Source organism: Ursus maritimus, unplaced genomic scaffold, assembly GCF_017311325.1.
Source record: "Ursus maritimus isolate PB19 unplaced genomic scaffold, ASM1731132v1 scaffold_28, whole genome shotgun sequence".
Taxonomy (NCBI): Eukaryota; Metazoa; Chordata; class Mammalia; order Carnivora; family Ursidae; genus Ursus; species Ursus maritimus.
The window spans coordinates 26,091,099-26,107,896 of NW_024425341.1; the positions used below are offsets into that span (position 1 = coordinate 26,091,099).

Consider the following 16,798-nt stretch of genomic DNA (forward strand, 5'->3'; position numbering starts at 1 on the left):
GAATTAAGTGAATTTCCTAAGGCAACACAGCTACTTCTGGGAATAAAACCGGAGTCTAACACTCCTGATGTCCTGTGCTCCCTCCAGGATGCCTATGAAAAGGGCCATCAGCCACAGGACACAGTGCTTGCTGCCTTGGTCAGAATGCTAGAAGGGATGACGGCCCAGTCTCGGGTGTATTTCTTACTCCAGGTTGGATGCAGAGTCTTCTCCTGCCCACAATAACAGTGCTTTGTCCTCAGCTGTTTGTTCTGATGGTAGATGGAGACAAGCCAGTTAATTTCTCAACACGTCTGTCTTTCAGCACCCATGTATCATACATTTCCACAGTTCAGGTTTTCATTTATTTCAAATTCAATTATATTTGGATCTTCTAGAAGAGCCACAATCATGTAGGTTCATGAAGCTGTGAAATTGTTTCTACATATATTTCAGAAGAATTATAGAAAACTGTGCTGGAAACATTGATGCAGGAGGTTGGAATTTCTTTCAAAAGTCTCTTAATTTAAACAGTTGGTGGCATGAGAATTTATACATAACTGCCTTTTAAAATAATTTCCTAATGATTTCAAAGAAGATAATTTGCATTTATTTCTACTAAGTCAAACAATATTATCTGAGGAATAAAATGGCATGTGAATTGTCGGCAGAGAATAATCTCTCAGCAAAACAGCAAAACATCCACCAGGAAACACATCTGCACTGGAGGGCAGATACACCCTACGGCTCCAATGACATAGATATGGAGCACATGCCATTCTGTCCTGAGCAAGCATCCATGGAACACTTAATAGGCTTGCTACATTGATACTTACAGTAAATGGTTGCTGTGGTTAAGACTGTCAAATACCTTTCTTGTAATTTTCTGAATAATTCTCGAGCTTGTTTGCAATTTTATATTCAACTTCATACTAAATGGTGCTAGGTTTCCAAAATTCCTATTTGGAATAAAAAGTTATCAACAGTCTTTGAATTTACTTATCATTCCTTCATTCAACAATACCTACTGTGTGGCAATAACAATGCTAGGAGCTAGAGATACAAGAAATATTTGCTCCTTAAAGATAATGTCCAAAGCAGATTCAGACTAAAGACTTCAAACTTCTTACAGGAGTACCTAGAAACTCCACTGCAAGTGTGAAGAGAGAAGCACTCAAGTCCAAGCTGTAAGTTTAGAGTATGAATGAGAATAACAAAATCAAGGACCCATTCCCAATTTTTCTTTCATTTTCAATTCCTTTGTAAATCAGCTCTGAGCATTAAGATTACTTTGGTCATAAATGTTGCCTCCAGAAGAGTGAGGTAACTCTAATACCAGGGAAACCCTGTCCACATAAGCACAAAAGAACAGATGGCTAATTTCTTCCTCCCAATTATCTATGTACTAACTGAAAAAGAGAATGAACACCTTCTGTACAAAAAAAAAAAAAATTAACAGACTTCAAAAATACAAAAATATGAAAACAAAGAGGTAAAATTTATTTCTCAGATAAAATAATGAGTCATATAGAAGATCCAAGAGAATCTACTAACAAACTAAGGTAGGTGCCAATATTGCTGGGCACTAACTCAGTAATAACAACACAGTAGTGTACATAACACAGAAGAGTAACCAACTAGAATAGTCGAGAGATTTTTTTTAAGTCCCCATGAGGAGTTAAAACTGTAAGATGCTTTCTTAAGTATAAATCTAACCAAAGATGCCCAAAATTGAAGTGGAAAAATAATAAACACTATTTAAAATATAAAAGAAATATCAGATATATGGACACATATACTATATTAGTAAATATGATAAGGCTACAAGTTTTCCATTAATTAATGTATAAATTCAAAATGATATGAATCAAAGTCTCAATCGAAAACATAATAAGCAGTTTTCATGTGGACAAATGGCTTAGAATAATTAAAATAATTTCTGAAAGAACAATGGGAAGATTTACTCTACCAAGTATTTTGTTTTGAAAATGTAATAATTAAGAATGTTATTTTTTAATAAATAGACCAAGTTTTAATAAATAGACCAAGGAAACAAACTAGAAAGCCCTGGAAGAGACCCATACCTGTATGAAAAATTGACATGTAACAGTAATATATTTCAGATTGATGAGAAATTGATATACCCAGAAAAACAGATTGCCCATTTAAAGAATAAAATTAGATCTATCATCCCATACCCGAAAACCTAACTATGGGTAAATTAAGTACATAAGTCAGATGCAAACTTTAAAACCTCTAGAAGAAAATAACTGGCACTTTTTATCATATCAAGGTATGGAAGTCATTCTAAAGCAAAATTAGGGGCGCCTGGGTGGCACAGCGGTTGAGCGTCTGCCTTTGGCTCAGGGTGTGATCCCGGCGTTATGGGATCGAGCCCCACATCAGGCTCCTCCACTATGAGCCTGCTTCTTCCTCTCCCACTCCCCCTGCTTGTGTTCCCTCTCTCGCTGGCTGTCTCTATCTCTGTCGAATAAATAAATAAAATCTTAAAAAATAAATAAATAAAGCAAAATTAAAAACCTAAACTGCAAAACAGAAAGAAGTAGGTTTTAAATTTTAACTAAAATTAACATTTTTAAACAAATGGATGACAATAGACACTATAAAACAGGTTACAAAAGAAGTCAGAGATGACAAGGATTAGTATCTTAAATAATAAAGAATGTCTATAAATTAATCATAAAAAGACAAACCAATAGAAAAATGAGCCAAGGGTAAGAAGAGGCAATTAACATAAAAGGAAATACAAAGAGTCAATAAACCTTAGAAAAATATGTGCAAGCTCATTAGTAATCAAGAATTTAAAAACAAACAGAAAAATACAAAGAGACTCTATTCCACAGGCTCAGGATGCCAAAATAGTAAAGTCTTAAAACAGCAATTGTTGAATAAGAATGTGAAACAAAAGGGATTCTCCTACAATGACAATGAGGGAATACCACATTTTACATCGAACTGAAACTAAAGTCAAGTTGAAGATTTTCTTACCCTGAAACTCAGAGATTCTTTCTACCTCAAGATATATCCTAGAGCAGGTTCTCAGACTTTAGCTTGGATCAGAAACACTTGGGGTGCTTGTTAAAACCCAGATTTCTGGGCCTCATAAGCAAAGTTTCTGACTCAGGAAGTCTGGGGCAGGGCTCAATAATCTGCAATTCTAATAAATTCTCAGGTGATGCTGATGGTGCTGGACCTGGGACCCCACTTTGAGAACCACTGCCTAAGAGGAACACTGTACAAAAGTACATGGGAGCTATTCACTGCAGCTCAGTCCTGCAATACTGAAAACTCTGGAAACAATATACATGCCCTAAATCACACTGAGGAAGGAGAAACAGAGTCATTCTCAAGAATGCAATAATCATGCAGCAATTTAACATTTAAGGCTAAACACAGCCATACACATAGATCTTCACCTGCAAACACCTGCAGAACAACTCTGCATATTATTTGTGGATGCATAAAGATGTCATCTACAAGAAAAACATGCTTGGGAATACACAAACCAGATGCATGACAGAGACTAGCTCCAGGGTGGGAACACAGTAATGGGATTGAAGTAAAACGGATCCCTGAAGAACCACATCCTTAGCACTTTCTTAGAAAAAGCAAAGTATGAAACATACTTGGCATGACATTAAGATTTAATAAATATAAGGAGTAGTACAGCGGCAAGTGTTATACTGTTCTCTATGCATAGGTGTACCCTTGAAACAGTTTATAATAAGATGAAGACAACAATATATTAACTGTATAAGAATTAACTGCACAGAAGTAAATGAATGCTTTATAAAAGCATTGTATTTGGATAAAACCTATGTCAGAGCACCAACCCTTTGACTTTGCAGCTAATGTAGAGCTTCTCAACCAGTGATTCCCTCATTTGGTCAACAGCTAGACATCTGCTGTCTGCTAGGCCTGGGCACCTGGTCCTCCAGGAACTCAGGTATGCCCAGAGCCAGGTGCACTGGGTGTCTGGCAGGGAGATGGGGTAAGAACTGCAGCATACATATAAAGACGAGCTTTTAGTTGAACCTTATAAAAGAGGGGCAATCTGTCAGGTCCAAGGGGAGAGCAATCACTGCTAGCAGAAGAGACATACGATGTGAAGCAGTCAGGGACAGGTGAGTTGTTCACCTGAAACCCAGGTTCTGATATGGGGGCCACTGGGATAGAAAACAGCAGATGACACAGCAGACTGATAAATAAAGACAATCGGCAATTCACACCATTGACCCAGCTGTCAGGCCCAAATCCCCAAAGTCACCCATGATTTCCCACTTCCCGTCACACTCACATCCAATGAATTCATCATGCAATTCTGCTAGCTAGCAGATGAACCCAGAAAGGGACCCTGTTTCCCACCTCCTCCACCCATGCCTGCTGTAAACCATCACCTCTCCTCTGAATTGGCACAGGCTGCTGTCTGGTCCCTGGGCTCACTCTGCTACAGTCTCTACTCTGCAGAAAACAGCTGAGGGATGCTGCCAAATGTGAGTCAGACCTTGCTCCCCGCCCAAAGTGAGCCAACAGCTGCCCATCAAAATGAAAGCAAGACTCAGCCTCTTTCCTGTGTCCTGGAAAGCCCTGTGCCATTTGGCCTGGGTCACCTCCCCCCTCACTCACTTTGCTCCAACTATTCTCTTGCCACATCACAAGATGCCACCTCAGGGCCTTTGCACCTGTGGTTCCCTCTGTCTGGACTATTCACCCACCATGAAAGATCTGCAGGATGCAGGCTCTCACCCAGGTCTCTGCTCAATGCCACCTCTGCTCAGTGAAAGAGGCATTTCTATCCACAATGCCCTCATCCCTCTCTTTACCTCTTCTCCTGTGTTATCCTTCCTTGACAAAAATTACTATTTTGTGTAATATCATTCCATTATTTGTTCACTTATTCTTTGTCTCAACAACTAGACTTTAAATGGGGGATTTACCTGCTGGTCATCATCACGAGGAAGCATGCCTGGGACATATATAAGACAAAGAAATCTTTGTGGAATAAATGACTGAATTAGCATTTATTATGTTTACATTTTTGCAAAAAAATAAAAACAAAAAATGACTTAAACACAAGGTGATGATTTATGGATTGAATAAAGGAAGAACACCCATTTACCTTTTAGCTAAATCACTGAGCAAGCACTCTGCAAAAGGTTCAGTGAAAATAGGCAGCCTTACAGGTTCACTACAGGCCTTACAAAGCTATTTACTCCATGACGAGTAATATTTATTCCATTAGGATGGAAAAGCCAAGGTGATAAATAGTTAGAGAATCTTGGAGACGTCTTTGAAGTCCAGGACTGTCTTTATTTTAAACCACAGCAAATCAGTCAAGAAGACTTGCCATTTGATGGTATCAGTAGCATTAACAGCAGCAATGAGTCGTTGGTGATTAAAGTGATTTTTCTGCAAAACCTGGGAAGTCATCCCAGAGCCCCATTCTAATTTCTAACCCAAGGATTTGAAAGTTTACCTAACAACGGTCACTTGAAATGTTGTGGCCAGGGCTGCTTCAGGAACAATGGAAAAGTCCTACAAGCCATTATAGAATCTGCATCAAAAGGGAAAAAAAACATCAGGAAATATTTACCCTTCCTGGTTTCTTTAATTGGGAAAAAAACAATCTAAAACAAAAACCAGGGGCGCCTGGGTGGCACAGTCCTTAAGCGTCTGCCTTCAGCTCAGGGCGTGATCCCGTGATCCCGGCGTTCTGGGATCGAGCACCACATCAGGCTCCTCCGCTAGGGCTGCCTCTTCCTCTCCCACTCCCTCTGCCTGTGTTCCCTCTCTTGCTGGCTGGCTCTCTCTGTCAAATAAATAAATAAAATCTTTTAAAAAATAATAATAATAATAAAATAAAATAAAACGAAAACCAAATTTAGTATGGAAAAAATCATCTTGGCTATAATAACTTTATTTTTATCACATTAATGCTTAAAAACTACCAAAAAAAGGCAAAACCTCAATATTAGAAATACTCTGAGGGACACTTGGGTGGCTCAGTTGGTTAAGTGTCCAACTCTTGAGTCATAATCTCAGGGTCATGAGATTGAGCCCCTCGTCAGACTCCACGCTCAACAGGGAGTCTGCTTAAGATTTTCTCCCTCTCTGCCCCTCCCCCTGCTTGTCTGCATGCTCTCTCAAATAAATAAATCTTTTAAAAAATTTTTAAAAAAAGAAATACTCTGAGAAGCGTCTTTGAAGCCCCACCTTCCCCATGTTTATGTGTGTGACATAACCAGGTCCTTCATCTTAGATCTGTGCACACCCTTCCTGTCCCAGCGTCCATCTCCAGTCGGGGCCAAGAAGGAACCTTGTCACCCTTGCTGCTGAACACCCAGGACCCTGGATAAAATCACAGGCAGGAACAAACACGGAGTAACCCTGGGATCCTGGCACCACTTCAGACTTGTCAATGCCATCGTCACCAGGGGAAGTCAGGTGCCCTGATGCCAAGACCCCGTCACCAGATTCACACATCCAAGGAAGTAAGCTGGAGTCAGATCAGGAGGCTCAGATGTGTGGTCACTGCCTAGAGGACTTCTGAGTTGCAGCAGGTACGCTAAGCCCTGACGTCAGACACCCTATGTTCAAACCCCAAGTTCTGCCACTAACCAGCTCTTCTTTTTAAGTCACATTAAAATAAGTGTGTAAACCAATCTTCTCAAGAGAGACGATGCTTAGAGTAGTTTTAGGGTTATAAAAAACTGAGGAGGAAGTACAGAGTTCACATAGAACCCTTCTTTGCCCCGTTTCTGGTTCCCCTCTGATGAACATCTGTGGCTCTGCTGAGCCCACACTGATAACGTTATTCTTGACCCAGGTCCACAGTTTACATCAGGGTCACTCCTGCTGTTGTACATTCTATGGGTTTGGACAAGTGGATAATGACATTATAGTATCACACAGAGTAAGACAGACAGTATCATAAAATAACGTACACACAGAGAAATTTCACCGTCCCAAAAACTTTCTGTGCTCCCCCTTTTCATCCCTCCCTCCTGTAACACTGGCAACCACTCATCTTTTTAGTTTAGTCTGTGTAGTTTTGCCCTTTCCAGAAGGTCATATGGTTGCAATCACACAGGATGTGGCCTTTTCAGATGGACTTTTTTGACTTAATGATACGCATTAAGGTTCCACCATGTCTATCCACAGCCTGATAGCTCCTTTATTTTTAGTGCTGAATAATATTCCATTGTCTGGACAGACCAGAGTTTATTTATCCATCCACCTACTGAAGGACATCTCAGTTGCTTCCAAGTTTGGAATTATGAATAAAACTGCTGTAAAAATCCGTGTGCAAATTTTTCTGTGGATGCATGTTTTCAACTCCTGTGGGTAAATACTGAGGAGTGTGGTTATGGGATCAAATGGTAGAGTATTTTCAGGTCTTCAAGACACTGTTACATTGTGTCCGAAGTGGCCGCTCCATGCTGTGTTCCCACCAGCAGTGAGTGAGGGTCCCCAGTCTCCACAGACTCTCCAACACATGCTGTGGTCCGTGATCTGGATGGTGGCCATTCTCACGGGCATATGGTAACATCTCATGGTTTTAACTTGCATTTCCCTGATGACATATGATGTTGAACTTCTTTTCATATACAGATGTTTACTCAACTTTTACCAATGTATTTTTTCCTGGATGAAATACCCATTCAAATCTTTTGCCCATTTGTTTTAGAGACAGAGAGAGAGTGACTGAGAGTGAGAGTGGGGGGAGTCGGGGGGGCAGAGGGAGAGAGAAAATCTTAAGCAGTCTCCACGCCCAGCCTGGAGCCCAACCTGGGGCTCAATCTCATGATCCTGAGGTCACAGAGTGAGCCAAAATCAAGAGTCAGATGCCTTACTGACTGAGCCACTCAGGCACCCACCCTCTTTTGCCCATTTTTAAATTTATTTATTGTTGAGTTTTAAGAATTTTTTGTATATTTTAAATACTAATTCTTATCAGCTGTGTCTTTGGCAAATATTATCTCCCAGTCTGTGCACAGTCTTTTCATTCACTTGACACTACCTGTCACAGAGCAAAGTTTTGTTTTGTTTTTTTTAAAAAAATGAAGTCCAGTCAATAATGACTTCTTTCACGGATCACATGCCTTTGGTGTTGTGTCTAAAAAATCATCAACATAACAAAAGTCATCTGATTTTCTGTTATCTCCTAGGTGTTTTTTAGTTTTGCATTTTATGTTTAGGTCTGCGGTCCATTTTGAGATAATTTCATGAAGGATGTAAGTATGTGTCTAAATTCATTTTTTTGCATGCAGAAATCCAACTGTTCCAGCATCATTAGCTGAAAATCTTTGCTCCATTGTAGCACCCTTGCTAGTTTGTCACGATCAGTTGAGCATATTTATGTGGGTCTTTTGTGGGCTCTCCATTCTGTTCCATTGATCCATTTGTCTATACTTTCACCAAGACCACACGCTCTCAATTACTGTTAGCTATATTTTTAATAAGTCTTGAAGTCCGGCAGAGTCTGTCCTGTGACTCCGTTCTTCTCCTTCCTTATTGCACTGGCTCTTCTTGGTCTTGTGCCTTTCCACATAAACCTCAGAGTCAGTGGACGCTATCCACAAAGTAACTTGCTGGTATTTTAACGGAGGTTGCAATGAATCTACAGATAAGCTGTGGAAAACTGCCATCGTACCAAAACTGGGTGCTCCTATCCACGAACATGATGAAACATGAGTCTTTTATTTTGTACTTTCACTTATTTCACAAGGGTTCTATAGTTACCTCCATATAGATCTTACACATGTTTTGTTAGATTTTTTATGTAAGCACTTCATTTTTTGGTGTTAAAATATATGGTTTGTTTTTTTTTTTTTTCATTTCGAATTCCAATTGTTTATCGCTGGTATATAAGAAAACAGCTGAATTTTTTATATTATCCTTGTATCCTGCAACCTTGTAATAATCACTCTTTAGGTCTGAAAGGGTTTTTTGTTGATTCTTTTTGATTTTCCACAACAATCAAGCCATATCAAGGACAGTTTTACTTCATACTTCCCAATCTGTATACCTCTTTTCCCCTTTTCTTGTCTTACTGCATAATCCAAGATTTCTAGTATGAAGTTGAAAAGGAGCGGAGAAAGGGGGCATCTTTCCCTTGTTCTTGATCTTAGAAAAGACTCTACTTTATCACCATTACATATGATGTCAGTTGTGGGTTCTTTGTAGATTTTCTTTATCTAGTGAGGAAGCTCCTATATTCCCAGTATGCTCAGAGTTTTTATCATGATTAGATGTTAGATTTTGTGAAATGCTTTTTCCACAACTACTGATATGATCATATGACTTTTCTTCTTTGGTGTGCTGACTTGATGGATTCCATTAACCAATTTTCAAATGCTGAGGCAGTTTACCATATGTGAGATAAACCTTCAACTTGCTCCATATGCTTCAGAAATTAGTAACTTAAGTCCTTGCTTTTGCCATTCCCATTCCATCCCCAGTCAAATGAAATCAGACTTTCCTCTCGGGCACCAAAAACTTACCTGGGACCTTTGGGGCACCAATCTGACAGGCACTTCTCATTGTTCTCCTCTTGCTGCATCTCTAACATGAGGCACTAGGATACATTCCTACCTTCTTGAAACTTATCGCCTGCCTTCCTCAAAATGCCAGCTTCCGGGTTCTCCTTACACCTTTCTGGTCACTCCGTTTTGCTCATTTATTCATTCAACAAACGTTTCTGGAGCTCATACTAGATTTTAGCCTACGTTAAGTGTTAAGCATATAGTTCTGCCCCAAACATACACACCTTGCTAGCAGAGCACCCAAGTTAGTGGAGAACAAAGGCATTGTAGAGAAAATACTCATAACTTGGTATTATGGGTGACATGCTCCTCACCAACAAAGCAGAGTGAAGTTCAATCTCTAATATGTCAGAATGTGATAGTATCTGGACATAGGATCTTTACAGAAATAGTCAAATTAAAATGAGGGTGAACCCTAATGCAGTATAACTGGAGTCCTTAAAAAAAGGAGGGGGGGACATATGAACATGGAGGGAGACATGCACGGGGGAACAAGAAGTGAAGAGACACAGAGGACAGCCATCTACAAGCAAAGGAGATCCTCCCTCCTAGTCCTTAAAGGGACCACCCCTGATAGCACCTTGATCTTGGACTTCCAGTCTCCAGGACCATGAGACAATACATTTCAGTTGTTTAAACCACTAATTGTGAGGCACTTTATTAGAGCAGCCCCAACAAACCAACACACATGAAGAAAAGCACTGGGCATGGGGCGCCTGGGTGGCACAGCGGTTAAGCGTCTGCCTTCGGCTCAGGGCGTGATTCCGGTGTTATGGGATCGAGCCCCACATCAGGCTCTTCCACTATGAGCCTGCTTCTTCCTCTCCCACTGCCCCTGCTTGTGTTCCCTCTCTCGCTGGCTGTCTCTATCTCTGTCAAATAAATAAATAAAATTTAAAAAAAAAAAAAAAAAAAGAAAAGCACTGGGCAGAGTGGTAAGAAAGTGCAAAGTCCAGAGGCCAGAACAGGCTTGTCATTGTCACCAAACACAAGTGCCTCTGCTCACGGATGAAGGACAAAGCAGTGGGTAAGTAGACAGCACACTAGGTGGTTTAGGCCACAGGAGAACATCCTTCTTAGCTATGAGTATGACTATACACCGAGTCCTCCCACCGAATCACTGAACCGGGGGATGGTCTTGGGGACCCCATACAGTTGGATGAAGCGTTCGCTCCAGCTTCCCACTCCACTGCCATGAAAGCTCTACGCACTGAATTTCCTCTTGATAGCACTTACCTGTCACGTTTCATGTGTCATCCCTACGTCATCTCCCCCAGATTTTTACACCACATCTCACCTACATCCGGCGACCTGGTGTCTGGGAACAAGTCCATACACAGCAAACGCGTGACAAGTTTCACCAACATCTGCAGTGGAAATACTTGAATCAATTAGAGGATGCATGATGCAAACAGCATGCAGTGAAATGAAGCCTTCTGTAAAGCCACAGGAGACGTACACAAAGGAAGTGGTAAGCTCGCGGCATTCGGGTTTCCCCAGGAAAGGCTCACGGCAAGCACAAACCCACACTGGGTTCCGGTGGGTATTTTATCCTTTACAAAACTGTGGAAATGGCAAAGATGCTAACATGACAGTAGGTAATATAATCAGTACAAACCCTGTTTGCTGAGAACATAATTCTGTCAGCAATTTATATTAAAGCCTAAGGAGCTGAAGGATTTTGATTTGCTTCTTCACTGTAGGCAGACAATCAATTAAGCTGGTGAGAGAAAGATGAAAATGACCCACAGAATCTTAAGTAGAATGAAGCTGATAATTCACTAAAATTTACAGCCAATAAACAGATAAAAGTCAGAGAAAAGTATGATAGTTTGATTGGATTTGCCATTAGTCTTATCGTCCTGTGAGAAAAGCCGATCCAAGATTTCCAGCAGAAGGTCATGGTGACTTCATTACATGCGAGATGGAGGCCAAGGAAGCAGATGACAAAGCCCGGGTACCATCAACAGTGTGTCCTGTTCAAACTCCCAGATTCAGGGACACAGAACAGACAGGAACGTGTTCAATGGGACAGAGCAGGGTGGGAGAGAAAGGCAATTCCAGCATCCCATCAAGTCGAACCGCAAAACCATAAAGTGTTCAGACTGGCTGTAAGAGTACTGGCTCCCGGCACAGGCTGGCGAGAGGGGAGTGCCGGTTCCACTCCACGCGGAACACTGTGGTCTGAAGGGGGTGAAGGCATACGTGTGTGGGCATCGCCTACAGCTCGGCACAGCAGTGAGGAGATCATGCTTGGAGCCAGGCCCACCTGCCGCAAACTGTAGCTCCCCATACGCAAACGGAGTGGCCTGAAGAAAGCAATGGAACCTTCCTAAGACTCAGTGTCCTTGATAACAACAGAGGGATCGCAGTAAAGACACCTGAGGGCATGCACACAGTGTCACTAGTGAACACCAAGCCCGTGCTAGACAGTCACAAACCGTGGCTCCCGGCACAGCCCAGTGTCTGCTGGTGTGTTGCAAGCATCATGTGGTCAATACACTTTGTTAAACGAATGGGGGAATCCACACACCCTCCCACCCACTGCCACGGATGATACACAAACATCTGCAAACCCCCTGGCAGTGTGTCCGAATCTTTAGGTAGATGGAGGAGGAAATACGGCGTGCTCCTACAACAGGGTGCTGGACTGACCAGTCCTGCAAAGCCCACAGACCCCTTCAGAAGAATGTGCGCAAAGGCACATAACAAAACACACACAAAACAGTCATACTGAAATCGTCAAATATGTCTAATCGTGAGGTACTAATACAGGAGGTATTATTAGCACATCAAATGATCCCACAGCAGGTATGACACTGACACGAATTTCAAAGCGTGGATGAACTTACTCCTTCATAGCTAATGCACCAACACCGACCCAACGAGAACCACCTTCTGCCACTCCTGGTGAGAGGCCACGGTGCTCTTACCTACGCTGTGGCTGCCTCCACTGATGAGTAGAGGAAATGCAAGCTCCTACCAGAAGCTACTGGGAAAAGGACGGTGTTTCTCCTGTTCAAGTCCATAGGGCCACATGAGTTCTTATCTGCCAACCCAGGAGGGGTCTGTGTACCCCAGTTAAGAACCCATGCTCTAATTAAAGCACCATGTCTTCATGCTCCTGGAACCGTTTCAAGGGCCTTAAGCAGGTGGTTTTATGTCTCATCTACCTTTGCATTTTTCGTTAACATTACCACGGTATCGTATGGATCAGCCAGGGTCCCGGTGAAATCACTGGGACCATCCAGGGAATGACATGGAAAGGTGTGGTCAGGAAGAAGAAAAGGGCAGAGACAGGGTTGGGCCAGGGCAGTGACTGTCACCAGCCTGGGACCTGAGGGACCGACAGCTAGTCTCTCTCAGATTCCTTACCTGCAAACGGAGGGATTGACTGAAATGCAGTGTATGTGGTAGGCACCACGCAGCGCTCCCCAGAAGATGCCTTTGACAAGGTGACCACAGACTCAGTGACCCATCACACCACATCCCACATTTTAGAAGATGAGCTGAATTATCTGGATGACATGCAACCCACCAAATACACAGGATGTCAGGATAAGGTTCCAATAACACGCCTGCCTTGCAAGACCCCGATGATATGCACTGCCACACAAGGATGAAGCCAGAGGCCCAGACTTCTAGAAAGGCTTTCTATATTAAAGCTAACAAAGTATCAGTCACAACGCTTGATAAACTAGTGGTTCTCAATCAGTGAAACAGTAGTCCATAAAAATCTATACACAGCCACCCAGGTGGCTCAGCCAGTGAAGCATCTGCTTTCTGCTCAGGTCATGATCCCAGGGTCCTCAAATCGAGTCCTGCATCAGGCTCCTTGCTCAGTGGGGTGTCAGCTTCTCCTGCTTCCCTCCCCTGGCTTGTGTTCTCTTTCTCTATCTCTGACAAATAAAAAAAATCTTTTAAAAATTTTTTTAAAATCTACACATAGCCAAGGCCCTTGAAATTTACTTAAAAGTTAAGAACATACATCCCTTTGAGAAATCACTGCCTATCCTACCAAGTATCTTGATGATTTCTGACAGACAGACGACATTTAGCAAAACCAGCCGCTCCTCTGAGCGTCACTATTAACAAAAATAAAACAGTAGCCAGTGTGTTACAAACAGATCTTATGTGCTCTGAAAGGAACTTTCTAAAGTATTAAGAAATTTGCCAAAAACACTAAAGCAAACACGCAAAGATTACTCAGGACAACGATTATATGTTCAGACATACGATCTTTACCAAGTGAGGGCTGCTAACTGAATTTCCTAAGAGCAATCAGGAACACACCCAAAGCAGGAAGATTCTTCGTCACCAAGGCAGCACCAATTGTCCTGGGCTGCTGCAAAATACAATAAATAAATTTATCTAACTCAACTAATCACTTAAGGGCGTGGAAGAAAGGTCACTGGAATCCTGGCAGTGATGGACTCCCTCCAGCTTTGAAATTAAAACCTTGGCTGGATCACCAAGATTAGTTTTAATATATGCATTTAAACTTACCTGCAGTGGAAAGTCACTGCCATGTGACAATTTCCACCCTATTGATTTTTTTTTTTTTTATTAAGGCAAAGAGAAAGGTTAGTAAAACAAAATAAATCCCGGAAATGTGTCCTGAAAACCAAGTGGGGGATAAAGTTATAAACCTATACCTGAAGAAAAACAAAAACCCTTTGGGCTCAAACATAATAGGAGAATTTTAATAGCTTTTTCTTTAGGCTTCCTGCAAATGTGAACATCTGCTGCAGAAAGATACAAAGAAATCTATATTTTAAAAAATGTCGTTTTGATAGAGAAACCCCTTCTGGAATCTAGAAAGTGTATCTTTCATCCTCTGTTCTTACCTCCCCAAATTTAATAACAAGATTCTGTAAATGCTCTCTTTACAAAAATTGTTTTAATGGTATAAATCTTGGGTATTTCAAGGATGAACAGAGAGTAAAAGATGCGTAGAAAAAAATTGTTAACAAATTTTGTTGACTTATCTCCAAATTCTTTAAAGTGAAAAAAAAGATGATTTTTAACTCTCACTTTAGTATTACCAAGGCAGGTTTTGTTCATCGTAAATCACTCCATCCTACGGCACTGGGATTATTCCAGTATTATTGTAACAGTGGCCAGACAGTTCCACAATAAAGTTAATGCTGCTATAAAATAATTTGTAAAATAGATAAAGCCCAATGATGCACATATTGGTTTCTGTAGGAGTCTAATTTCATTACTTATGTTTAATAAAAACGTCAACATTTACCTGGATTATAAAACAACAAACGTACTTCATATGCGCGCACACCCACATACTTACATATGCTAACATACAAACGTTCAAGTATTAGCTGCCCTGTCCTAAAATATTCTTGAATACTTATCTTTAGCTTTCTGTGAAACAGTAAAAAATGGTAAAAAGTTCAATGTGATTTTTTTTCTTAAAAAAAATGTAACTTAGAAAATAAAATTAAATTAAAGGTGAAATGACAGGATGACAGGAGCAACCTTTGACTTCTAGCAACAGATGAAAAGTTTAAAGAAACTGTTGACCCAAATTCTTCATCATCTCCTTCCATGAAACCAACCCCCGTTGGAGAAATAAGACAGTTTGATACCAGGAATATCAAACTGACAGACGACAGCAAGCCCCTTCAGAGTGTGACAGACATAAGTGACTGCCCCGCATTCCTGCTGCAAAATCACACCTGTTCACTGAGCATTTTCATGGGCTCCTGTCAGAGGTCACTGGCAGGACCACTGTTCTGCTAAACACAGAAGGAGGGTTTACAGTGGGGGAAATGCTGCACCAGCAGTCAAGGACAGAACACGCAAGGTTAGTGAGAAATGAGCATCCTACTTCCCGCTCCGCCACCCTGCCCTCTGGCACTCAGACTTTATTCTCTACACAAACTCCCTGGAGGACAGTGATCCCATGTCCTGAGGCAAGAAAACATCAGAACACACAGGAAACATCCTGCTGTTCCCAAAATGCAGGAGTAACCTCAAAGATGCTGGGCACTGAACTAAAATGACCAAGAGCCAGCATGAGGGGACAGGGGGTTTCAGTGGGCAGGCTGTGGCCCTCAGGAGATCAAAGATTAATAATGATGATGATGATGATGATGACGATGAAAGTAGAACAAGGTAAGTCTATATAAAAGCTTGACTTGATGATGAAATTCAGGTATGAAGAATTAATTTAGTGTTTTAAGAATACAACCGAATACCAAGATAAATGTAACTAAATATCCACTTATTGGTTTTAATACAAAGAAACAAATAGGTGTGTGATGATACTGTGTTTCTTCTGGTCAGCATTAGTCTGTTCCTAAGGAACATTACATTCTTCTTCATTCTTCATTTTATCTTTGAAAGCGGAAAAGGAATAAAACTTTAAGACAAGCAGATGCTGTAAAAGCAGGGACAGTATAAGAATGGAAAGGATCAGCCAGGAGGGGTCACATACAATTCGCTAGAAAGGGTCTGATGATTTAATGGGGAATGGTTGTCACAAAAGGTTTACTCCAAAGTGACAAATTAGCCAAATCTCCTAGGAGCTAAGCACACAGACCCAGTCCCTGTCTCCTAGGAGATGAAACCTCAAACAATCCTCCTACATGTAAGGGTTTTTGTTTTTTGTTTTTATAAGATTTATTCATTTATTTTAGAGAGAGAGAGAGCAAGTGTGCACAGAGGCAGAGGGGGAGAGAGAGAATCTCAAGCAGAGTACCCTCTGAGCACAGAACCCAGCTCGGGGCTTGATCTCATGACCCTTACTGAGATCACAACCTGAGCCAAAATCAACACTCAGACACTTAACTGACTGAGCCACCCAGGCACCCTGTAATGGAAGTTTTAAAAGAAACATACATTTTTAGTAATAATAACAGACCAGGTCAATAGGTCATAAGAAATACAGGATTCCAAACCTTTAAAAAAATACCATATTCCTGGAAATAAAACCAAGTCTTCAAAAAAAACTAAAACCACATGAAAACTTGGGGCATTAGGGTCCGATGACACAAAAGAGAATCACTTGATTTTATAAAAGGGACTCACTCGGCTGGATAGCAATGGTTTTCCTGAACTATTCTAATCAACAGAAGCAGTCCCCAAAACCAATATCCCCTTACCTGCCTTGGAGGCTCATGGGAGACAAGATGCCTCCCTTCACAGTCCGGAAAGATTGTGACCATTGTAACATTGTAGGGGCATACGTTCCAAGATTACAACAAGTTATAAACCTAGAATACTTAAGAGGA

At 41.2% G+C, this 16,798-nt stretch overlaps 1 long non-coding RNA gene across 1 annotated transcript in view; it reads right to left on the reverse strand.

Moving 5' to 3' along the window:
• LOC121105651 overlaps window positions 1–16,798 on the reverse strand; it is a 248,396-nt gene that overhangs the window by 111,941 nt on the left and 119,657 nt on the right. The gene's annotated exons all lie outside the window — the stretch shown is intronic.